Source organism: Polyodon spathula, chromosome 3 (assembly GCF_017654505.1).
Source record: "Polyodon spathula isolate WHYD16114869_AA chromosome 3, ASM1765450v1, whole genome shotgun sequence".
Lineage (NCBI taxonomy): Eukaryota > Metazoa > Chordata > Actinopteri > Acipenseriformes > Polyodontidae > Polyodon > Polyodon spathula.
The window spans coordinates 66,346,659-66,372,675 of NC_054536.1; the positions used below are offsets into that span (position 1 = coordinate 66,346,659).

General features: G+C 35.1%; 1 pseudogene; it reads left to right on the forward strand.

Annotated features, from left to right (window-relative positions):
• Window positions 1-26,017, forward strand: part of LOC121309221 — a 160,862-nt pseudogene that overhangs the window by 81,607 nt on the left and 53,238 nt on the right.

Below are 26,017 nucleotides of genomic sequence, written 5' to 3' on the forward strand. Positions count from 1 at the left end.
GGCCACAGTGGGAAATGTCCTTAAGACAAATCATGACTGCCTCCTTCTGATCATTGGTGTTTACAGCAATCTCAACAGTAGAATGGAATTATTTTGCATTTTATGTTAGGCATTAAACTATAGATTCAATGAAAATAGGCCTGTAAGAGTAATAGCAAGATACGTGTTTAAATATCTGGGGAGCAATTTTAACAATGACAGGAAGATGTTTTGTGATGTGTTCCAATAAAGGTACATTTAACAGGTCTTTCTGGCAGTAGTTTTACATTATAGTCCCTTTCAAACTGTGTCATTTCTCAAGCACTGTTTTCATTATTTCCACATGAATTGATGTTGTGCTAGACAGTTATGTAACTGTTATGTTGAGTAATGCTGGAATATCTGAAACATGTTCATCTTAATAAAAGACATGAATCAAATTTTAGACTTCTTTTCATTTTGAGTTTACAGTACACTTCCTGTAAATATTTACTGGACTATTTGGCTAACCAAACGAACAAAATCCCTTTAGAATGTAATTTGTTTTGTTTTTTTAGTGTATACTGTATGGCATGACAGCTGTGTTGCTTTCATATTTGTGTCATTTAAATATAAATACAACTTTATTTGTGTGAGAAATTGCATTTAGTTACAGTTACAGTAAAATGACATGTTTATAATTTGTCATGTAATCTCCTATTACAAATAATATAATCTGACACCAAACACTACTGTACCTTTATTGTATATGAATAGATAATATTGTATAGGGATAGGAAATATAATCTTGTCTATTGCTACATGTCGTGTTTGTAGGTGGGTTTAGGGATGACAAACTACAGGTATTATAATCTGTTTATATTATACAGTCATACCAGTGAATACTATAACAGGAAAACTGGACTCCAGAAACTGCTAGTGCCTTAACTTGCATAGAATGTTTCCTGCAACTTTAATCAGTGCTTGCTAATGTGTATGTTGCACAGTGTAGCAATGTATGAAACTGGAGGCATGAATACATTTCTTGTTAAAATATTATAAAATGGTGCCAAATATAATTACACTTTCTGGATTTAAATTCATATTTGTGAGATTTTGGCATGTACATCAGAGGATGTATAAAAGGCAAAGGGCGTAACAAAGGAAATTGACGATTTGTTTTACCCACTTAATAACAAGCTGGCACTATTTTTACTTTAAGATTTTATATATTGGTTGTTTTCTTCCTCTTTTATGACTTTTTCCTTTGCTGCAAATTAATTAAAAACGCCGTAATTAGTGGTCTGCCCCAAGTAGAGATATTTAATGTTCTGACCATGCTATGTTCTTCCTGTGGTTGAGTACCTAATTTGTTTGAGTGCTTGTGAACTAGATAGTTGTTGTATAATACAATAGTTTCCTTGTGGTGGGTTTGGTAGTTTGCAGTGACCCTTAGCAACCATCTGGTACAAATTCAGAGTGCTTCTGTCATCTGCTAATTACTGTCACCTGCATGTTGCACTCAGTGATAAACACTATGGTGTTACTAAAGCAAGATATGCATATGCTTGTTTAGACATTCATGGCTTTAATAAAGAAAAGAAGCAGTATCTGTGAGTAATGGAAGGGCACTGCAGTCACACAGATTAGAAATTGGATCACTCGCATAGTGGTTTTCTATGGATTGGAATCAAAAGCAAAACCAGATACTGTAGTGCTTCATAAATTGTTGAATAAGGCAGTTCAAAATGTGTATGACACTGAGTCTGCTGCATAATTTACATATTTTATTTATTTATTTATTTATTTATTTATTTATTTATTTATTTTTAAAATCTGCATCCCCTTCCGACCAGTGCTTCACCAGTTACAGTGATGAAGCCCTCAGCACCAGGCTGTTTGATGTACAGTACTTGTTTGTCTGAGCCTAAGGCAGATCTGCTGCTGTAGTACTTTCCACATGTGTCCAAGCCAAAAGATCTCAGTGAAACAACTTGCACACCCGCTGCATGCACCTCACGTGTCTCTAGCGTACTGGCGGAGCAACAGATGTGTCTTAAGTTCAACCATAAACCACTTCAGGGATTTAATAATAACCATTTTTGTTCATGCAATTAGGACATCCCTAGAAATTATACATCTGTTGCTGTGGGGTCTTCCAAGTAAACACCTTGAATAAATAAAATGGACCAACCAGTAGACTTGTGTATGTTTTTGTGGCAAAATGTTAGCTGTGCAAGCAAATGATCTTGAGCATTTGATGCACTTTATTATACTAAATGTTTAGGAACATCAACTAGCTGTGTAGATTGGTTCTATATACAAATGGATACATTTATGTGTATTTAGTTTACACACATGAGAGTTTTGTCCTACCTCCTTTCTATAATTTAGATTATTGTTACGGTTCAAACTCCTCTTAAGAAGAGTTCACTGAACCAAGAAACCTCCTGGTTTCCTCTTTTTAACATGATAAGCCTCAGTTAAGGCACAAGCCTACAGCCCTGCATTATATTAATATATTTTGCTTGTAATTTTGAGACTGAGAAGAATATCCTGATTTGAAGGCTAAGCTGTCCCCAGTGGCACAAGCACAGCTGATAATTGTGAACTGGAAAGATGTGTATATCAAATAGTTTACAAAATGAAGCCAGCTGTGTTTCCCTACATACTGTGGCTTCCTGACATGCATCATTAAACCTTATTAGCTACTTCCTTTTGCAGAGATTCTTGTAGTCTTGAACGCCTCATATTAACATTTTCTGCCCCTCCAACTGGAAATTATTTGCTTTATTGTAGAGTGTCAACTTGCTCTAGTTTCTGATGCGTTGTAATTAGTACTTTAGAGTATAATCATTGTGAAATACTGTGCCATGCTTTTCTTTATTTGGAGATTAATACAGACCTTTTTACTTTATCTGTCAATCTCGCCACCTTTTCTCACAAGTTTGTGTCTCTCTGGATTTCTTACAATTCATTAAGTGTGAAATGGCTCTTAAAATCAATCAAAAATCTAAACAAAAAGTCAGTCTGTAATGTAAAACAAAAAGCTTTCCTTTAAAATAGATTTATTTTCCTGTGTTCACGTACAAGGGTGATAGAAAATATCTAATTAAATGTAAAGAAACATAGTAGTTTAATTGGTAAAGACTTGACTCATTCTTTTAAATGAGTTAATGAGTCATTTGAATTCTTTTATTGTTTTACTTTTTTAATGATCACTTTTCTTGTCTTATATTTCTGAATGTATTTTGTGGATATGTTTTTTTTGTTTTGTTTTGTTTTTTTTTTTTTGTTTTTTTGCCTATTCTGAGTCTAGCTAATTTGTATGTTTGATTAAAAAGTTAAATCTGTGGTGTACCATTTGGATTTTGTATGCTTGTTTTCAAGGCTGTCCCAAATTAAGTGTATCCTAATTGAACAAATGAGATTAAATCAAACAGCGAAAATGGTACCAATTTTGACAGACTTGGCAAATGGTTCAGCAGAATTTGTGGGTGGTATTTCATGCTATGTGAATGCTTAGTCTTTATGCCATTGCTGTACTTGCTTCTGTCCAGGGGGAGACTAGCTTCACTTTGCTGTCACTGCCTACTTAAAAGTGCCAGATTACGGTATTTGAGAAAAATCTGTCATTTGGCAATTGTATTGTTACTACAGTAGTTAACAATTTTTTGATTGTCTAACAGACTTTTTAAAGGAATATGTTTAATCTTGGGAGCTAGCAGACATACAATATTTAACAATCAATACCAAAAGAAATTGTTAACTGTAATTATTTCTACTGTATCTTATAATAGCAATAAGGCAAGGAAGGGTGGTTGCAGTTCAGTAACCATCCCTTTTGTGGGGAGCAATCAGTCGGCTATGCTTTGTGCCTCTTATAGCACCTTGGGGTATGGTTAACCTGCTTTATCAAACCTTATTGTCTAAAAAAGGAACTCTCAACATTTGGAAATGTATTTTAAAAACCCAAATTTAGAAACCAGACTTTGTATAACCTAATTTGCAGCTTATTCGTTTTGAAGTTAATGAAAGCAGGAGCCGAAACATTTGCCAACTTGACTTTAGTTTCTTCTATGTTGTTCTTACACATTTTGAGTGGTTGATTTTGAAATTGATGATCATTATAGTGGTAATTGAAAGACAGGTAGTGGTAAAGTGTAATGTGTGGTTCAATTTAAAACAAAAGCTTTAGCTCAACACACTGTTGTCTTTAGTAAGCAAGCTGCAGGTGTGGAACTTATTCAGTGAAAACTGGGGTTAATGTTATTCAGGGAATATGTGAATATAGACATACAATTACAAAAAAAAAAAAAAACGACACATAGCTAACCAGATGAAATCCAAACCTTAATATCTGAGCTGTGATTTAAAGATGTTACTGTTTGAATACCTCTGCATGTTGATGTTGCTTCTGTCATCGGATAGCTCACGTTATTGAAGTAATTATTCTGAATGCCTGGGTGGTCTAGTGAAAAAACAGCAGTTACAACTGATAGCTTCCTATGTAGAAAGAAATATTAATAGCAACTTAAGCAGGATGGACTTCTAAAGTTTAAGAGATCATTAACCTTTTCGGTACCATGATGGAGTGCAGTTGTTTGACATAATAGTTACCCTTAAATTCCCATTTCAACTTGTTTTAAGTACAATGCAGCATTACCAGCATAGCTACAATTAAGGGAGAGATAATGTGTATTTTTAGCATGACATGGATTAATCTTATCTTAGCGGTGTTACTTATTTAAATAGGTGTCTTAACTGCACTGTACTCTTGACATAAATTACATAATACAACACACTTATTTGAAAAAGAAAATTATTTCAATTTATTTGACAGTCATGATAAGAAGACACTGATGGGAAGGTAGATCTGACTGCAGTATTTGCAATAAACAACTCAATAGTGTTCTATTTAGTGGACTTTTTCTCCATTATTAGCTCCTTGACAAATGTCTCCCTAACACAATTTGTTTTAAAATGCAAACATGCAAGGATACAGGCATATTACCTACATAACTGTGTGTGTGTGTGTGTGTGTGTGTGTGTGTATCTCTATATATATTATATCTTATACAGAAAATATATATATCATAGATATTATATATATAATATATATATATAATATATAACATAATTATATATGAAACATATATATAATTTTTAACATTTATTGAAACATAAATGTTATAAATAAAAAAATCTGTTTAAGTTAATTAGTTCTACATCAGTCTATTCTAAACTAAAGGGGCTTTTTTTATAGAGCCATACCCTTTAATATGTAGTCACCTTGTTTAAAACTTAATTAGTTTGGCCATTTGTAAGTGAGGGGTAGATGTACGAAGAAGGGGGAGGTCAGGGGCCTGTCCTGGCTGAATGAGTCAGGCTGGAAGCTGTCTGCTGACATCATTGCCCTTGGCAGTTTTTCCGCTGTCCGGCGTACAACGGGATAAAGCAACCTTTCCGCTGCCAGGACTGTCCCAGCTGGAGGACCCAGCCGGGCACACTCAGCTTGGCTACTAGGGGTGTTGGATTGGGAGGAAGACTTCCCTCCATGGCCGCCCCCATTGACCTTTGCTGCCCCTGTTTCTGGGCCGGAAATACGACCGGGACTTTGAGACTAAAGGGGGAGGTGGCCATTGAGGCCATGTGTGCTGCGCACAAGGGGGGAGGTATGTGGCAGTCTTCCCCACCCCTGTGCATATTGTTGTGTTATATGTTGTATGTATGGTGTCGTTTAAAATATTAACAAATGCTACTCGTTCGGGAGGACTCGGATGATATTTGTTTGTTTTATCCACTTTGTGTGTCTGTCTATTTACTTTGGCCAACGCTCCGTTTTGTTTGTCCAGTCAGTGCTTTCTGTTTTGTTAAACATTTTTATTTGAATTAAACCGGCACAAGCAAACGCATTTACCATTTCACCCATCCTGCCTGTGTTGTTCATTTCCTGGTTCTGACGTAACCACTCAGCCAGACTGCCACAGTCTACACATTATATTATGTAAAAATATAAAGCTGTACAGTTGGCCTACACAGTGTGCACCTGCAGTCATTTTCAAGTGGGTTTATTATGATTGTGTGCACACCAGATCAGATGTGGAAAGAGGACATGTTTTTAAGTGATTTTTAAATAGTTAAACATGCAACACCCTGAGAGCATTGCTCGGAAAATGTTCGTTAAAAAACATGGATTACAATACAGAAACCTTAAAATAAAAACATACCAATTGAGCGCCGCCCCCTAGGAACCCCCGGTCATGGTCGGCAGTGACATAGACTTCGTTAAAACAACATGGATCGCTTGGACGCTAGCCTTGTCCGATAAAAACTGACGTTAACGTTGAGCGTGAGTTGTGTCTCGGGTATGTTTCGGGTAGAATTTATGCCAATCTACAACCGAAACACTAAAATACAGTTAACCTGCGTAAAAAAACACTTTTTGGTATAAATTGATGCATTTAAAATCAAAACCAATGACGTCCGAAGACTTTAACGTCATTACTGCAGGCTTCTTTATTGTTTATATAATATATATATATATATATATATATATATATATATATATATATATATATATATATATATATATATATATATATATATATATATATATAGATAGATAGATAGATAGATAGATAGATAGATAGATAGATAGATACTGTATTTAACTACTGCTCAAATGCTATGTGCAAAGTAACATTCTTCAGATGTTTACATTTTACTCTTCAGTTTGTATTACTTTACAAGAAATATATTTTGTATGTCGCCTGTAAATTGCAATTGTACAATACATAGATTTTATTTTGCAAAGGATTTCCTGATTTGTCACAGATATCATATGCAGTCATTTAAAAAAATAAAGTCTCCTAATTGATGAGTGCAGTAGTTGGAAGGCTGTGGTGCGCAAGGGCATAAGGCCCCTGACCATTCACTGAAAGGCAGACAATAACAAATGAACACATTTGACTGATTGTTTTACCCTTGTGCTATTGACATTGTCAAGTAAAACCCTAGTACTCTGTTCCTGAATATTTTGTCTAGAATTTCACATTTATTCCATGGTACGATGCAGAGGAACAGTTTGAGTTAGTGGTTATGCATATTGCGAGACAGTGATTCTTTATTTTATTACAAAAAAAGACCAACTCTAGAAGGCCAGATTAAATCATTCCTTTCACTTTTAATGGGATTTGGATGAATAGAGTAAAATATGCACTTTGCATTCATTGATAGCATCTTTAGGTTGAGGTAATTGAGTCTTTTTTTCCTGACTGAATGAATAATGACTTCATCTGATCCTCAGCGAGGCCTGAAACTTAGACTGCCTTTGTCAATGCAAAAAGATCTGAGCTTCAAAACATGCTCTGCGTCTTTGGCTTAATTTTTCTTCATTTTAATCCAAAAACCTATTTTTCTCAATAATTCAAGCATAAACCCGTGTAGTACTTGAAGCGATGGAAATTGCAAGATATTTGATGCAGTTGTGCAGCTTTTTCAAATGCAGCTGATAAATCAGCCGGCTGTGGTCCCTCAGTCACCCAGTTCTCAAGGGAAGGGGGAGCCCAGGCACAAGAATGCAAGCATTTTTTTGCTCAACTATTTAAATATCGTCTTCTTTTCAAACTGTTTCTTTATTTAGGGAAATGTTATGTTTTACTGTTTTTTTTGCAAGTGCAGTCCTAAGATAAAAGACCCACTGTGATGGATTTTTTTTTTTTAAAGGGGATCCTTTTTGACATAATTTTCCCACAGGTTTCTTAGCTAAGGGGTGCACTTGAAAAATAAAAGTTAAGTCGCTGAAAAGAAGTATCTGAATATGTGAACTTTGAGCCTGCTTTTGCTATTCAGGGTTTTAACAAAATGGTTGTATGGTTACACACATACACACTCACAGTCTAAAATATCGAACCCATTTTAACTTCAATCAAATTGCACTGAAGAGAAAGATGGACATTGTTGATTGGGGAGGGTTGTTTGGAGTTTTAAAAGTATACCCAAAACTTTTTTTTTCATTGAAAAGTAAACAAAATAACAATTGCAGTATTGACAAGTGGGATACGTGAATGGCTTAATGGAGTGCTAACTGTTTTTTAAAAAATCTATTGTCTTACTATCATTTGATGTACCGACATTAGTCCCCCTATTCTTGCGTGCCGTATACCTCCAGCAATACAGTTTTACCACTGGTCACCTGTTTAATCTGTTGAAAACATTTTGGTTGTTTGTTTTGTTGTTATATGCATTAATACATTAAGACGGTGATTCTGTGAGGAAGCTACAAATGTAACAATGTTCATTGCAATACTACACATTGATTCATTTGTTGCTAATTTTTATAATTAGCCAGCTCCATTTGTATGTAGCACAGAAAGTTGGTTTTGAGTGGTCTATTTTTATTATGGCCTCATTCTTAAATTCCACCTTGCTTGAGAGTGCTCAGAGACTTAAATATGTTGGTGACTTCATTAAAAAATGCGAATATCCATTAATGAAGAAATACTAATAAATTCTGATCAGGAACACATAGGAAAAGTGTACTGTGTAAAATATTCTGTCTTTGCTTTGTTTTTACTATGTGCAGTTGTGTACAGTATTTCACGCATAGAACTATGGCTAGTATTGTAAATGTGTACCAAACAAATTATGCTTATTTGGTAGCTGTCAGGTAGATTGCTTGGTTTCAGGATTTCCCAATGTCATGTGAGTTCTGAGATCAGCTGTTAAAAAGTGGTTTCTTGATTACTGTACATACTGTACGCACAGGTTTGGCACGTGTGAACTTGAGACACAGAACCAAACTAAGTCTAATCAGTTACATGCCATCATTTTGTGAATTAGTATGCTTCACTATCTACAGTGACAGAATCCAGAAGTATAACACATCATTGATATTACTCACTCCTTAAATCCTTTTTTTGTACAAATTCAAAAAATATATACCTTTGCAAAGGTATAGGTAATTTAACTCTGTTCTAGAGTTTTTGTGATTTTCAGTAACCTTGCGATTCCTTCCTTGTGATTTCAGGTGGGGTTATTGGATTTGGAGCTGAACAGCTTGATGAAAGCTTTGTTTGCAGCAATGGTGGTTTTCTCAGTGGTGGTGGTGGTGGCTCTACAGGGATTCGTAGGGCCTTGGTTTCTCAACCTGTTCCGGGTTGTCCTGCTGTTTTTTTTACGTCATTCCAATGAGGTATGGATTTGGACACATGAGCATGCTCACGCACACATATGGGGGGGGACGGGGTGGGGGGGGACACTGCTGTCTAATTTCACTGATTGTGACTTTTTTGAAATTGATACCCTTTTCTCACTGTGAAGGAAATTGATCTTATCAGGAAACTGGAGGAGAAGCCAAAGAAAATCTGCTGATACTTAAAAGATCAAACTGCAGGGAAAAAACACTGCTGTATTTTTTCTTTTAGTTTATAATCATCATACTGATAGTCTTGGTAGAACAAGAAATATATAGTTATAAGAATGTAATTTCTGTGATTTGTGAAGACTAGTAATAAACAAGCGAATGGGGTATAATGTCATAAAAAAAAATATGATCAAAACCTTATGCTTCAGTTTACTATTGAATACACTGTAAAAGGTAGTTACAGTATGTATTTCTACAAAAAATGAAATCTTAGTTTTCAAAATGAAAGCATAATTGTTTATTATATGAAGATCTCACTTTGGTCTTTGTATTGGTTTTCAGTCAGTGTCATTATCATATATTGTCTTTGGTTACCAAGTTGTTTAATACAGATTCTGAAAATTAATGTAAATGAACAAAAGCACATGTTTTAAAAAAAAGCAACAGTTGACTTTTTTTTTTTTTTATCAAACATGCCACAGTTAAACAATCATTTACATAAAATGTTTAAACATTTCCTCTGTAACATAGATTTACAACTTTAAAGCTTTTCAGAGCACTGTGCAGTTCTTTAATAATCTAACCAGATACACTCTCTGTCTCCTGTGTTCTACGTATTCCCAAAATAACATAATTATGGTTATGTTGTGTAATTAAACCAAATGGACACCCCTGCATAAGTTTGTAGAAATGCAGATCAAGCCGGGCAACTGTTTCATCTGAATCCCATGACCTTATGGTGTATTCAAGTAAAATCCCAACCTTACATCCATGCTGAGCATGTGCAAAAAACAAGTCTTGCTTATGTTGAAAAAGTTACTGCAAGAATATGTACAAGACAGGAGTTAGTAACTGTAATGTTCACATTAGTAGTATTTTTCTGTTTATTTAGTATGCATTAAACCTCATATTAAAGTATGACTGGCTCAGTTTATCTGATGCTTAAGATTTAAAACAGTTGTTTTTTATTCTGTTTAGTTTACGTGTCAAACTGGACATGTGGAAAGCAGTTTACGGATGGATGATCATGAAAGATGAAAACATTCCTGGCACTGTGGTACGAACCAGCACCATTCCAGAAGAGCTGGGACGATTGGTTTATTTACTAACGGATAAAACAGGCAGGAAGCCTGAATACAGGTCAACATCGTCAATGACATGATGCGGAAAAGACTCTCATTGCAAGACTCGGAGTTCATTTCATGTTGATATCACATCAGAGTCTCAAAATTTGCCTAACTCAGGATTTTTACACTCGAATGAACTTGACTGTATCAACTGTTGTGTATCTTTCTGTAGCACTTAAAATTATGAAAAATAAAATTGGTAAAAGTTTTAATGACAAAAATGTTTAGTAAAGCCTATTTTGTATTTGATATAACAAATGAAAATGTTATTTTTAAATATATATCCATTTTAACATGGGTATCATAAACTAGGATTCTTATTGATCAGTTTACTTAAGTCTGTTTAAAAAAAAAGGAACATCATAACTCATCACTATGTGGATACATCTTCTCACATTTAAAAAAATAAATAAATAGAATTGACAATGATGCTTTCTCTATCCCAGTCATACCCTCTACCCTGAAAGTAATACAGTATGGTAAACTGCAAAATATATGATGGATAAATACAATCCTAACTGGCTGGGAGGCACAGAGCTGTCAGTTTAGTGGTTATCACTACCCAGGGCTTTCGAGAGCCAACTGGTTCTGAACTCCTACAGATTGCTTTCATATTGTGTTCAGCCCTTGTCTAACCTCCCCTTGAATAACTTGTGTGAGGTTTAAGTCAGTACGTTGATATTCTAGTATAGTTCTATTTGGAAGCATCTTGTCACTTCTTAGTCATTCAATAAAAAGGAGCTGCCAAGATCGGCAACAATCCCTTGGGAGGTGCATCAGCTGCCATTCAAGCAGAATGGATTCACAAGTGGCTCTCATCTTTAATATATGCCTTTTTGAGAAGTAATGCTCTACACAAAAATGTTCAAGAGCAAACATGGAGAAGAAAGTAACAGGGAAATCCAACTAGAAAAGCTCTCAGTCCAAGTGGGTCTAATGTAGCTGTTTGCTGCAGTGGTACATAAAGAAGAAGGAAGCAGAGAATAGCCTGTTATTACCTGTTTGTCAAATGCTCTTCCTGAAAACAAAAAGGAATTAGAGTTGTTGGGTCTGAGGAATGTTGTAGCACTAACATAATTGGAAGGTAGTTGCCTTATGACTGCAAATTGGGTTTGTGCTTCATCAATACACAATTTGACAAGAAGCGTCCATCACTGCGAGTCTCGCATTTGCCACAACAGAATAGAAAATGAAGTGTCCCAATAATTACATTATAGTTTCCTTATTGTTGGACAAGAAAGCAATATGGTATAATTAGGTTTGATTGGAGAGCATGTTTCCGGTAAGATCTGAAATTAATGATGTTGCTATAGTGACACATCTGTGGCTACCAGTGCGTGAAACATAAAGTAATTCATTCGACAAGAGAAGACATCTGTTAACTGCAAGGATGCTGAGCATATTGACACTGACCAGAAATACTAGACGTTGTGTGATAAATGAACAAATGGTGCTGAAACAGTAGGACAGATAATTTGTACTAAATCTACAGCAAGGACTTTAATCTTCTCACTGGTTGCATTTGAACGACCATTTTAACAATGTCATGGAGATCTAATAACTTTCAGAACTTACCTATGGCTAAAGCCCATTAAAGCAATACATTAATTCTGGTGTTGGTGTTTTATCTGCTAGCAATACCATGCTATTAGTAAAGAGACTTACTTTGACGATAGTTTGTATACTGCACCTTAGCAGTGTTGGAGAAGCAGTGATTATCGAATAGCATCATGGCCTGGACAGTGTCTTGTTTATTTGCAGGACTGCTGTGCAAAAGATTTAAGGATTTGGCTTTATTGGGATTTTGCCTACAAACAAGGGGATCAAAAATGCTTAACTAACAATTCATACTTTGCATATGTATGTACCAGCTTAACAACAACAACAACAATATTATTATTATTATTATAATTATTATTATTATTATTATTGCAAATCAGTTAAGGAATTAATCGAATGGGGATATACTGGTGTGTTTTAAAGTGTATTTTAATGCAGGGTGTAATTAAATCCCCCTACATATCTGAAATGAGAAAAGGAGGCCCAATTCCCCCAGTGACTTCTAGTGGCTGTGCAGAGCGATTCTAGGGGCTAATGTAAGGAACTTCCTCATTTTTCCTTACTCTTTTGTAATCTCTTCTCACACTAATAGCACCTGACAATATGAAGCTGTTCTATGTCACAATTAAGTTAATTGTTACACTGAAATGTCATTCCATTTTCTTGTATTCAGCTTTCTGCTTATTCTCCTTCAACAGAAAGCAATTCTCATATTCACCATGTCATTTTACCTATAGGGATACAATCTTCCTCCTCTATGAAAGGGCTTGTCATTTATAATTACCTACTGATTTTACTACGTGCTTACTGCGATATGTAGTTGTAAATCCCATCGCAAAGCTATTCTAGAGCAAGTAAAACACAAACAAAAGAAATATATTTTTCTCATTGTTTTTTGTAGTACTGGTACTATTTTCTAGGGTTCATACAAGGTAAAGAAAAATTGAAACCATGTACACTTTGTAAAACGTGAGGTGTCTTGTGTTCTGCTATTGCCTCTCTTGGTTAAAACAATAGTTAAGGCAAAGGTCTTATATACATTTAATAATAGTTAGGAATGGGTGGTAAGATTGTGTTCTTTACTGTGAAGTCTATGTTCAGATGTGCATGTTTGCATCCGGCACTTAAGTATGCCGGTAGTGGAGTGTTTAAAAAACGAAGCATGTGCATGATACTGCGAAGGGCAATGTTTCATAAAACATTTTTAGTTCAGATTGACCATGTCTGTATTTTTTCTTAACAGTGTGGTCTGTTTTATTTCTAGACTTCAATGCCAGTTAATCAGTCGGTAGGTGGCTTGAAGGATAGTGTGTAGCTCAAGTTAAGCGTACTTGTTACTTTCGAAGCATACCAATTAAACTCTTTTGGAAGACATTACAACAGCTGAAGATGACAGGTGCACCATGTGAATAGAGCTCCCTGACCTCAATCTGGATTAATAAGAATTACTTCTGCTGACTCTAAACTTGATGAGTTTTCATAAACATGAATCATGCCAGTCTAATGTTATTTTGTATGAGAAGAAACTGGACAGTGTTATAATCTCTTGCTTGTTTTATACTTTGTACATTCTCAAAAGATAATGCAAATAAAATGCATTATACAAAGGTTTTGCTTCAATTCAAATTTACGTGAATTTCAAATAACAAAAAATATGATCTTATCAAAGTGTTCATTTTTATGTGACTTCTTTAGTTCCCTTCTAATGTTTTATTAAATAGTATTAATTAAGTTAATGTAGTTTGTGGAATCAGTATTACTATGGACTGAATTAACTTGCAGAGCTGGTGTTTTATTAGAGTAAATATCTGCAAATGACAGTCAGTTCTCGTTAATACGTGTGTTTAATTCAGTTTTTGATATGTTAAGGTTCTTTGACCAGGAGCAGCTTTTGAGTTCTTGTTACCCAATAGACAGTATTTAACACAGGTTAGATCAGCAAACTGTCTGCTTAGGTTTAAGGGCCAGTGCCATCTAGTGAACAAGTAAATCAGGTTGCTTTTGTGTTGCGGCCAATTTTCAGTACCTGTAAGCCATAACTATTCATTAGATTGTGGTGGACAAGGCTAACCCTAACCGTAACCGTATGGTAAGGCCTGCCTCGTGCCGTTAAATGTCCCGGGCCAGAGACAGCTGAGCATTACAGCTTCGTACTTGGCTTTCTGTACTGCTTTTATTCGTTCTGAATCTTGTTAGAGGTTCCCAAGAATACTGTGGCTATTGACAAGCGATTGCTTAACATGCTGTCGTAGTCAGGAATCAGAGAAAGTAATTCCACATAATTACCTCTATTTGAGGAATTGGTGCCTTCATCGTGCCCTCTGAATGCTAGTTTTTGCTAGCCAAGGTAAACAACAGAATTAATCAAGTGTTTTAAGAACCTCACAATTTTTTCTTACTTGCTCGTTGTGATGTATTGTATCCCTATGCTTCTGCTCATTCAGTTGAACAACACTTTCTGAAAGGGTTAAAGGTCCTTTACGAGCGATTAAGGACCTTGTATTGACCAAGCTCCGATCTGTTTTCTAATGTAATTTGAAGCTGCTTACTCTTAAATGCCTTGCCGTACTCTAAAAACTGAGCAACATTTAAAAAGCTGAATGATATTAAGTGTGTACTCTGTTACTATTGAAGCAGATAATATAGTTAATGTCACTGAATGTATATTTAATTTATGCACCTGTTTATAGTATTGGCCTCATTTCAAGGTGACTTGCTAAAAACAATAAATTGAAATATTTTAAAAGGGATGCCTGGTTTACGTCTGATTTGTGCTACCTTCCTTCCCAACTCTGAATGATACACCGATAAACATCAGTGGTTAGTAAATTAATTTGATTAGAAAGCTTGGCATGTTTATTTTATATTTTAGTTGTTTTACTCAGGATTGATTCGGTTACAATATCTAATTTTTTTCTTCAAAAGGGCCCCTTTTTTACCCTTTATAGCAGACTTATTGAAATGAGATACAAGGAGATTAAGTGACTTGCCTCAGGACACACATTATGTCAGTTGCTAAGCTTGGAGTGTGTAGCCTAGGAACTTCTGATCCCAAATCCTAAACTCTAACCACTGCATTACAGTTACCTCACAAACATTAAAAGAATGCTCAGGTCATAATTTCATCAGAAAGTCTTACATCTGCTTTTCAGAATTCTTCAGAGGTCTGTTGTGAGTCACAGCTGTTGCCACCCAGGGAACGATGCCTGTAGGACTTTTTCCTTACAAATTAATGTCCTCCTTACACCCCACACTTTGCACAGTGTTTAATTATTCAATTTTAGGGAGGGAAAAAAACAAATTTTAGTGGATTATGGAACAGCTTCTTTTGAGCTCTCTTTTAATTCCATATGTCTTTCATCAAAGCACCATAAAGAATGAGAGCAAGACATAATTTCATTTTGATATTAACACAAACATAGACCTAAGCAGCAAGTATGCATAAGTGAAAATGGTCAATCTTGCTTGAGCCTTAAGGAGTCTTTAGAAAAGGTGCTTAAAAGGTTAATTTGCGGGGGGGGGGGGGGGGGGGGGGGGGGGGGTGGGGGGGGGGGGGGGGGGGGGGGGGGGGGGGGGGGGGGGGGGGGGGGGGGGGGGGGGGGGGATGAATTATTTCTGAACAAAGTACATCCACCTGGGCACAATGTCCTATGGGACAGACACAATGGATTAAATCCAGAGCCATATCATACAGTCATATGCGCTGATAAAGCATTGATCTCTGTTACAGTAGTCACTTTGTATCACTATAGCTCTTCATATAAAGCTTTTATGTACTGCTGAAGTGAACAGATGAAATGTAAATTTAACATAAGCAAATTGCTGTTGAATGTATGCATTTTAGTTATTCATCAGAGTGATCACATGTGGTACAAGAGCAAGAAAATAGTTGATTTTTCTCTGCCAGTATAATTAAAATTATCAGTGTTTTAATACTGTTGGAATGTTCACTTTATTTAACAAAAATGTGAATTGCTAATGTAAAGAGAAATAATAATAATAATAATAATAATAATAATAATAATAATAATAATAATAATAAAACCTGAGGAAATAAAAACTATTTGTTATAAATACTTAAAAAACTGGTGATCTTATTAAATGTATGGTGTGCTCGACCCAAAGCAACATATTGGTTTAAAGGGGATACAATTAACAAAGTATTGTGCAGATAAAATATCACACTGTTCTTTTACATGAGTGTGACCTTCATCAGATATAATCTTGTCACTGTTCATATTGTCCTCAAATACACAAACAAACCTTGGCCACTGTCATCTCTGGCTAATACATATTTGTCAAATGGAATTGCTGGACAGTTAGTTTCTGTTTTAATATTATTTTTAAAAACGTATTTTGTTTAAATTAATTTTCCATATGATATCTGAAGTTGTCTGAGGTGAGTGTTCAAATGATCAGGAAAGCAAAATGTTTATTTACTATTAATTGTTAGTACATACAATATCATAGAATGTGTTAATACTGAGGCTGAAATCGGTCTTATTGTTTGTCAGAAAAGAGAAAAAAACAAGCTGCATAAGCTGGCATGTCCTGGCATGTGTGTTTCCAGTTTCCGTTACTACATTTTTAATCTAATCTGTTTGTGCTGTAAAGAGCTTTTCCTTGAAGCTTTCTTGATTATTTTATTTTTGTTGAACCGTTGGTTTAATTATGACACTTAGGGTTAAGCCTCGGCCATTCTGCTTTGTTAAATGGAGAACAAGATAAAAGGAGCCACATTGTCGAGACTCAGCAAACATCCAACAGTTGTTTTGAAGCTAAAACCATCTGTCGGTGTCTTGTATTTAATCTCTGGTAATGAAAACTGCCAGTAACTTAGTACAGTTTGACTGTGGTTCTTATGTGTCATTGATTTTATCCCCTTGTTTGTGTGCTCTTTTATTATTAAGATGACAGTAGTCGAGTAGGTTCACTGTAATGCAACACACAAATCTATTATAAACTGATTATATTTCCCCACTGGAAGCATTTCGTGACAGAGGGAATAATCTTTAATGGAATTTGTGTGAAATTAAATTATGCAAGCATCAATAAACATAACATTATTCAGAAGAGTAAATCGGCTTAATTTATTTGATGCTGTAATAGCATCAGTGTTTGTAGAATGCAAATGCAGGAGGCTTAAAGCACTGGCTGAAAGGCTGAACCAGATGAGCTGAAAAGTTAAACCTTTTATTAGACAGCACTGTAATTTGATGGGCAGAATGTTCACGGTTCAGTGGGTCTTACACCCAGTCAGAGGGGAACGGGGAAAAACAAGAATAAGAGGTGGCTTTCAAAAGGAGGATTGTGACGGAGTTAGTCTGAAGTTAACAGTAAAGTGTTTGATAGCACTGGTGGGATCAGGGAAGGTTGTCATTTCACATCCTAACCTTAAAGGGCCTTTCCTCGGGTAGGAGGTTAATAATCAAAACTGATTTGCTTCAGTGGAGCAGATAAATTCTGTCAAATACAGCTGGGTCAGTGTGGTGCCTACCAGACACCACAGGGCTTAATTGATGGTTGTTATGAGGGCAAAAAAGGTTTCAACTATGACATGAATGACACTTATAGGTGTCATTCATGCCGCTGTTCTGCAATATATATATATATATATATATATATATATAGCTATATATATATATATATATATATATATATATATATATGTGTGTGTGTGTGTGTGTGTGTGTGTGTGTATATATATATATATATATATATATATATATATATATATATATATATATGGCATTGTATTATGAATTACCTCTGACGGGAGGATGGGGCAGAAAAGAAGCTCAAGCTTTCCAAATTCCAAATCTAGTCAATTAAAATAAAAAATGATGTTGAGTTGTATTTGTGTGTACTGTACCAGCATTGATTTATATAATGTCAATTGCATGTATTATTAAGAAACAAATAATGGGTACAAAGAAACCCCTATCATAAAACCATATATTTTACCATTTTCATGTAGCATCTGTGCATTTTTTTTTTTAAGCTAGTAGGTTTGCCTAATGGTTACGAAGCTAAAAGCATATTATTGTTTTATAAACATTTTTGTTCAATTTAGTTTGATATAAAATAATAATTGTCTTTCATTGTATTCAGAGTAGAAGATGAGTATACATTGGCTTTTTAATTTAAAGACATTATTATTATTATTATTATTATTATTATTATTATTATTATTATTATTATTATTATTATTATTATTTAATAGATAGTGTTTTTTTCTTGTTGGGTGTCTTAGGGGACTAGCCAGTCCAATGGAAGCAGCCAAAGTTCCACACCATCTCACAAATCCCAGCCAAAGTTCCACACCATCTCACAAATCCCAGCCAAAGTTCCACACCATCTAACAAATCCCAGCCAAAGTTCCACACCATCTCACAAATCCTAGCCAAAGTTCCACACCATCTCACAAATCCTAGCCAAAGTTCCACACCATCTCACAAATCCTAGCCAACAGTACCAAATGTTTGTAAGAGCTTGAGCAGCCGCATTCATGATGCTGTGAAGGCCATCGCTCTGTGTAACTCCGGTGTATGAGTCTCGCACTGGGGTCAGTGGAGAGACTGAATATGCTGAGGCAGACCAGGATTTCAGTGACGAGAACCTGACCTATCAAGCCTCCAACCCAGATGAGGTCAGTGTGTGCTTACACTAATTATTAGAAGAATGCAGTGTTATATGGAATTTAGTGCATAAAATTTTCAAAAGCAACCCTAAACATAGTGGTCTTCTACTATGGAGGAAAAACCTGGTACACTAAAGTGTTTTAACTAATACCATTCTTTACGGGGAAACTGGTTATATATGTGTGTGTGTGTGTGTGTGTGCGTGTTGTTGCTCCAGTTGAAGTGAGTATTTGTGTCCCTCTACAAAAGTTTTATTAGGTGACATAAAATATACATCGATAAGCATATGATTCAATAATGTTCATATCTTACTTTGGGGCAAAATGACTTGTTTACAATAAACGCAATTTCTCAACTTTTATTCTGGAGTGTTCAACAAAGTGCATCCAGACCATGCTCTCTATACGTTTTCTGTACACAGTGGCAGCTTGCCATAAGAGGCTACGGAGGCTAGGCCTACATGTAATTTTGTAAAAGTAAAAGAAAAACTCATCTTATGTCCCGCTTTCCAAGGTCTACTGTATTGCTATTGGCCTCAAAATGGGTGGGATTCTGTGTGTCTTCCACCTGCAATCACCTTGTCTGTCAAGTTTTAATGTATTTGTATTGGTTACACAGTGCAAGCTTGCTGCTAGCCTCTACCACTCATAATTAGATATAATCTTGACGTATCTGTTGTCAGGCAGGTTACTGGTCATGTGTGGCTACTCGCTTACATTTCGATTTCCAAACAGTACATTGTAGATTAGTTTCATTCATACCCCATACTCCTCACTTTCAATTGAGGAAAAAATAAGAATAAAAAATAACAATAAAGGCCATCCAAAGCCTAAATTGGACCTTCTTCAACAGGGAGGACCAAAACAAAATTGCCTTTTTAATTGCTCATGGTACGAAAAAACGAAATGGTTGATTGTGAGTATTTGCTGTCAGGTTTTTCAACTTCCCAGTGGATTTCTATGGGCTAAAGTGTCTTAAAAAATCTTCCACGGTCTGTACAGCATTAGCCATTCATTTAAACCAAAACATTAGTTTGGTTGTAGAACTGTTTATTTTTTCAGGCAGTTTCACTACACATACTCCATTGTTAAATGATGTTCATGTTATTAGATGTTTTTTCAGTTCGCTCAGATGAGTAGTGTTTTACTTGGTGAAATACCATTACAAATCTGAACACCTCTTTCCTCTTTTGATACTGCTTGTAGGTCATTCAGTAATGCTAATGGAAATGAATATTACGTTTAATTGGTTTTGTAAAAATTATGAACACTATTGTTTGTTTTTGTTTGTTTTTATTTAACATATTTTCTTCTTTTAAACCTTCTAATGAGGGTCAGTTATATACAATACATCAACACCCAAAGTCTTTTCAGGAAGTTGATCTTACTTTAGACTATGTTACCCTCCATGTGTCTATGTAGGTATGCATCAATTTATTGAAACTTGTATTTATGCAGTATTTATTAACATTGCAAAATGTATACTGCTGAGACAAATTTTCAAGCTGCTTAAATCTAAAGATGATAGTGAATTTATAAAAGCAACATTGCTGTGTTGTTTTTTGGGTTTTGTTTTTTGTTGATGACATTTTCTAACTTAGACACCTTCCATTGAATCTGGTAAGAGTTTGCTGTTTTCTCTTAGAAAGTTGAGGGCTTTCAAGGTCTTACATTTTAAATGTTCTTGTGAAATAAAGCTGAATGCCATGTAGTTTTGTTCCGTAGAATATGATTAATAGATGTTTTATTATTTTTATTTTTACGTGTGTTATTCGATCATGTAATACAAACATTCTTTGGCCATGGCAATACACTAAATGCCAAAGAAATTAGGTTAGGTTAGTTTACTTTATCATCTTTTTTTCTAGGTTTATAGCTGTAATTGAGATAACTTATAATGCTGTTTATTCATTTCCTAAGTGGTGAGATAACATCTTTGAGCCACGGATCAAAACATGTGGCATGTTTTACTTTATGTTTAATCCTATAGCAGTGGATTTTATGAGCAGGGCTGATCTCTTACTGTAAGAAATGTACTGCCCTTTGACCAGTTAATGTAAACATTGTGTTATCAGAAGTCCCCCAAAAAAGAATACAATAAATATCAGTTAAAAGAGGTCACAAAAGGTCATAGTTGGGGAGGTCTCTATCATAATTTGTTTAAAGCGCTGTATTGAATAGATATTTGTGGATCACTGAGGCCTAAGGAAAATAATGTAAATGGTTCATTATTTACTTCAATGAAATTTCCTGCAGTTAGCTTGACAGATGATGCCAGCTTTCCCAATCACCAGAGCACAATTTTGAAAGCATTTTTTATTGAATAAAGCACTCTGAAAATTGCACCCTGGGGCTTTATTTAGGAAAATGGCTCAATTGATATTTTTTTCTGCTAACCTTTCTGTGTGACCTAACACAGGGTGTTTGGTTAATAAGCAGCATTATCTTTTAATAGAATTTACTGGAATTCCATGTAATTTTGTATTTTAGTTGTAATTTTGACAGGTATTAGAAGGATTGCATAATTCTTTACAACCTTTGGGCATAACACAAATGTTTCTCTTGTTTTTAGCAGTAATCTCTGTGCACACAGAAAAAAAAAAACCCAAACCCAGAGGTGCATAAATTAATGCTTTGTTAATATTTAATAAGAGACTTTCTTGCATTTACTGCAGAAACAGGGTTGAGTCACTCACATTTTCACACAAACCAGTCCCATCTGCATGGTTAATGGAACCAGTGGAGTTAGGTTAACACTGTGTAGTCTTTTGAGTTAAAAAATAATCTTTTTTTTTTATTCCTTCTGCACAGACCAGCTCTAACAACAATCTCTCTTTTAGAAACTGCTAAACAAATATGAAGCTTATTTGTCAGTATTAAAAAGACTTGTCAAATTTGTGGCTGCTTTTAAAATAATAATGAACTTTTCAACATCTGATCGTTTTGTGGATGTCTTTCATTCTTGGGGATTTGACACTTTAAATCTGCATGCAAAAGTTAGTCATAAACGATTTGTCTTATTAGTAATATTCTGTTGACATTTGCCAAAAACAAATCAAAACCTTTACTTTAATATTAGTCTACCAGACAGATCTATAACCAATAACTAAAAAAAAAAAAATCCTGAAAGTAAAAGATAAGGGAAGGGCACCTTCAGTCCCTTTGCTTTAGATGCCTGAGTGGACAATGATCTTGTTTATTTTAGAAATGTCTTTTGTTGCAAACACACCAGTTGTGATTACAACCCTGGAGACACAGCCTTGAAGTTTCTAAAGGACTTAAAGTTCCTTGACCTTGATTGAGTTAAAGCTGATACATACTTGCATTTAATTTTTTAATGCCCGTTCTTTTTCTTGCTTATTGTATCTCAGCACAGGGGATCAATATTTCATTTTCTCTGAGAGAGTGAAAAGTCACTGCTAGTGCCACCACCACTACCACCAGCAGCAGCTGTAAAAGTGGCATTGCAACAGCCCTTCACATCAAGCTTGTGCCTCTGGGACAGTCAACTCATTGACAGATTCATAACCATGTCACTGCTCAATTGTCATAAGTATATGACCATTGAGTGAATTTCCAGCCGCAGAAAGACAATGCTGACTTAATGTAATGAACAATAATAAAAAGAGATTAAGTGGGTAGACCACCTAAGTGCAAAGGTCATAAGACCGAGTGATCCAAGGGCATGCTGTGAACAGGGCCCTTTGAAGACCTTTGGTCCTATGTGGTCAGGGGGGAATGATGTGCCATGGCTTTTAATGACTGCTTATTCTCATAAACTAGCTATTTATTATCTAGAGGCTGTAATGGGTCCTTTACCATTTGATATGTTTTCAATATCTGAGAAAAAAAAAGAAAAGTATGGAGTGTATCGCTTGGGAATTGAAACCTTTCTATGCAGACAAGGAAACTGATGCTATTTTTGAGACCAGTATTATTGTTTTGTGGACAAATATAGCTTTCAAGAAGTGCAGTCATTACTGTGCTGTAAAGAGGTCTACAATATGAGGTATAAAAGAGTAAATGCACTTTTCAAGCCAAGGTGTTTGACTCATTTAACAGCAAGTGCTTATTCAGGCACAACTAATCATGCTCTTTTGTCAATGTATTTGGAAAGAGCAAATCATTGTCAATGACATCAGCCGTCACAGTCATGACCTCTGGGACTGGAGAAGAATAAATAACCAATAGATTTTCTTTAGAATTGACAAATACTTTTTCCCATATAATCAAGTCTTTATTTAACAAGGTTTTTTTTTTGGTTGTTTTTTTTTTTTTTGGTTGGGGGGGGGGGGGGGGGGGGGGGGGCTTGCTAAAAGTTAATATGCTCCATATTTGTATTAGTACATAATAGAAGTTGTCTGGGAATAGACTTTCATAGTATTTGATGGATTTTTGTCTTGCACAGAAATACTGTTCTCTTGAGGTAATTAAGCTTAGTATGAAACAAAAATGAATACTGACATGCCATAAAAATGGGCTATGCAGGCACAAGTTTCCAGGTTAAATGACTAGCTGTTTGATTATAAGTAAAATGTGATCTGCATAGTTCAATGGCTGATAAAACTATAAAATAAATATAGCGCTTTTTTATTCCTTATATTTCTGGTTCTATTTTTTTCCTTTTCTAAGAAAGTATATTTTAGGATTTTGTGGACATCCATAAATGAGTACAACTAATTTTCTCTCAAACTGTTGCATTCATAAGAAGCCAATTTGTATTACACAGAGCACATCTGCCATCCAGATTGCATCATATTTTCTGAAGTCCTTATTGTCTTCAGTGGGAAGGATGTTCCTAAATCTCTTGAAACTTGTTTGAATCAAATGGAGCAGTCAACCGAACACTGGAATGATTCAATTATGAGCTGGCTTTTTAGGAGGCCTTCTGTGTATGACAGAAGGGGGCTATTTCAAGTCTGAGAGATAAAAAAAAGCAGTACTGCATAAGCACTGGGGCACAAGGTCAGTATATAAAGTACAGATAAAATACACAATGAGATTTTCTCTGGGGTTAAGTGTTTCTGTGTGTGCTGGTCAGGCAGAAAAAAATCCATTAATAAACTTAAGTACAACATTTTTATGGATTTTAAGTATTTGACTTAGATATATGCTAATAGTCCAACTTTACCTTATCTGTGAGATTTATTGATACTGTATGTTCTAATAAATCTGGTTCTCAGCAAAATATTGAATAAATAGCTATAACATAGAAATAACTGTCTGGTATACGACTGTGAACTCTCAAGGGGCAGCACATGCTGTATAAATTTTCATGGTCATGAATATATAATATTGTATCCTTTTTATGTAGATTAGGTATTATAAATGTTCTGTGAAAAGCATTTCTTTTCAGATACACCTTTTTTGGTCTTTGTTCTAACTTCATCTTTTCTTTGTGTGATCAATTTCTGCTTATTAGTTTCCCTTCAATAAAAGATTCGGTCAGAACCATAAATAGTAGGGATGGGCACCAATATTGATATTTTACTATGATATCGATAATAATTTCCATAGCGCGATATCGTGTGATTAAAAAAATAATTCACTTACGCTCAAAGAGACATACTTTTTATTACTAATATTGCTAAAAATATAAACGCAATATTATCAAGTTTATTTTATATTACGATACAACAAACCCTATATCTACCAATCGTGGTCGGTCTTGTGAGCAAATACCACATGCTAAAGTATTATTTAACCATTTAATTTGGTTTTTGTGTACCAAACGCTATTTGCATGCTGCATAAGCACCATAGGCCATTGGTTTTGTATTATTTTGAGGAGGCTAAATAAATATGTGCATGCATCAGTGGTTCATTACTTACGCTATTATTAATGTATATTTAAAATGTGAACTTTCAGTATTACAAATGATGAGTACTTTTAAAATATCCAAACACATCTCCAAATAATGCAAAATTTGGCATGACACTAATACTTTCAGAGGTGTCGTAAGTTAATATTTACACGCAGAGCAGCTGAAGATTCAATTACAGTAATCCATTGCATAGCCACCCTAGCCGTTTATCTGCCATGTTAACTTCTTCATTGAGCAGAAAAGATTAGTTCAGAAGGCACAGGTGTCGTTGTTCATCCATCAACAGTCCAAAGCACCTTTGACCATTGTTTCAGTCAAATTTTTGTGTTCTTATGCATATTCTAGCCTTTTAGTCATGTTACCCTTTCTTAATAGAGGTATTCTTACTGCAACACATCCTTTAAGTCCTGATTTTAAGAGTGACCTTCGTACTGTAGATTTGATGGACAGCGACACCTGTGCCTTCTGTCAGTTCTGTTGTCAATTCAACCCTTGTCTTCTTTCTGTTCCTTAAGATATTATTTTCAAGTATTGCTCATCCTTGTTAGACAGCTTTTTGGGTCTTCCAGTTGTGGGTTTGTCAATTATAGATGATCTTTCTCTGTATTTGTTGATTATGCTTCAGATACCACACCTTGAAAATAAAGTAATGCAAGCTATTTCACTCAATGTGTTTCCTTCTGTATGCAAGTCAAGGTTATTATAATAGTAGAAAACACTATTGGAGACTTTGAGTAAATTGTTGATGCTCATAATGCATCACAGTAGCAAAATGCAACATGTCCAAGTCTTTTGCACAGCAGTGTGTGTGTATATATATATATTTTGCGGCTGTTCCGATTTACAGATTAATCAGACCGATTAATCAAGTTAACAGTTATTCGCAGATATTGTTTTTTTATAATTTAATCGTGTAGATTGTTTTTGCTGTCTGGGCATTATTGGTTTAAAATGCAAAGTAACTAACACGTTGGAAATTACGTGAGTCGTCACAAACGGTATCACATGGAGAAAGCATACCTCAACTGTATACCTCAAAAACCCAACTGTATAAATGGGTAATTGTATGTAAAAAATAACGTGATATCTTGTAACAGTTGTAAGCCTCCCTGGTTAAGGCTGTCTGCTAAGAAATAAACAATAACATTGAGTTTTCAAAATAAGGGAGCTTTTGTAAATTGAAATCTTAGTGGCCTGAATTGAAGTGAATCCCTACATACGATAAAGGCATACAGCTATTCAGCTTATTTTATTATTTGGTAGAATGATAGACTGTGGTACAGGGCTCCTTCTAATTGCTTTTAAAAAGGAAAAATATCAAACAGAAAACAACCTTGACATGATTCATAATCAAATTTTTTCATGACCCCTGTGATTCTTGTTGCACTGTAGTTATAGATGGCTGATTTGGCAGCAGCCAATACATTATAAACAGGTCCACTGTAGTTGATTTTGCATGACAGTAAAGCATACACCGTTGGTATTATTACTTTCATCTCACAACAAATCTAAATGCTGAGTTTGGTACTGCACATTGACCT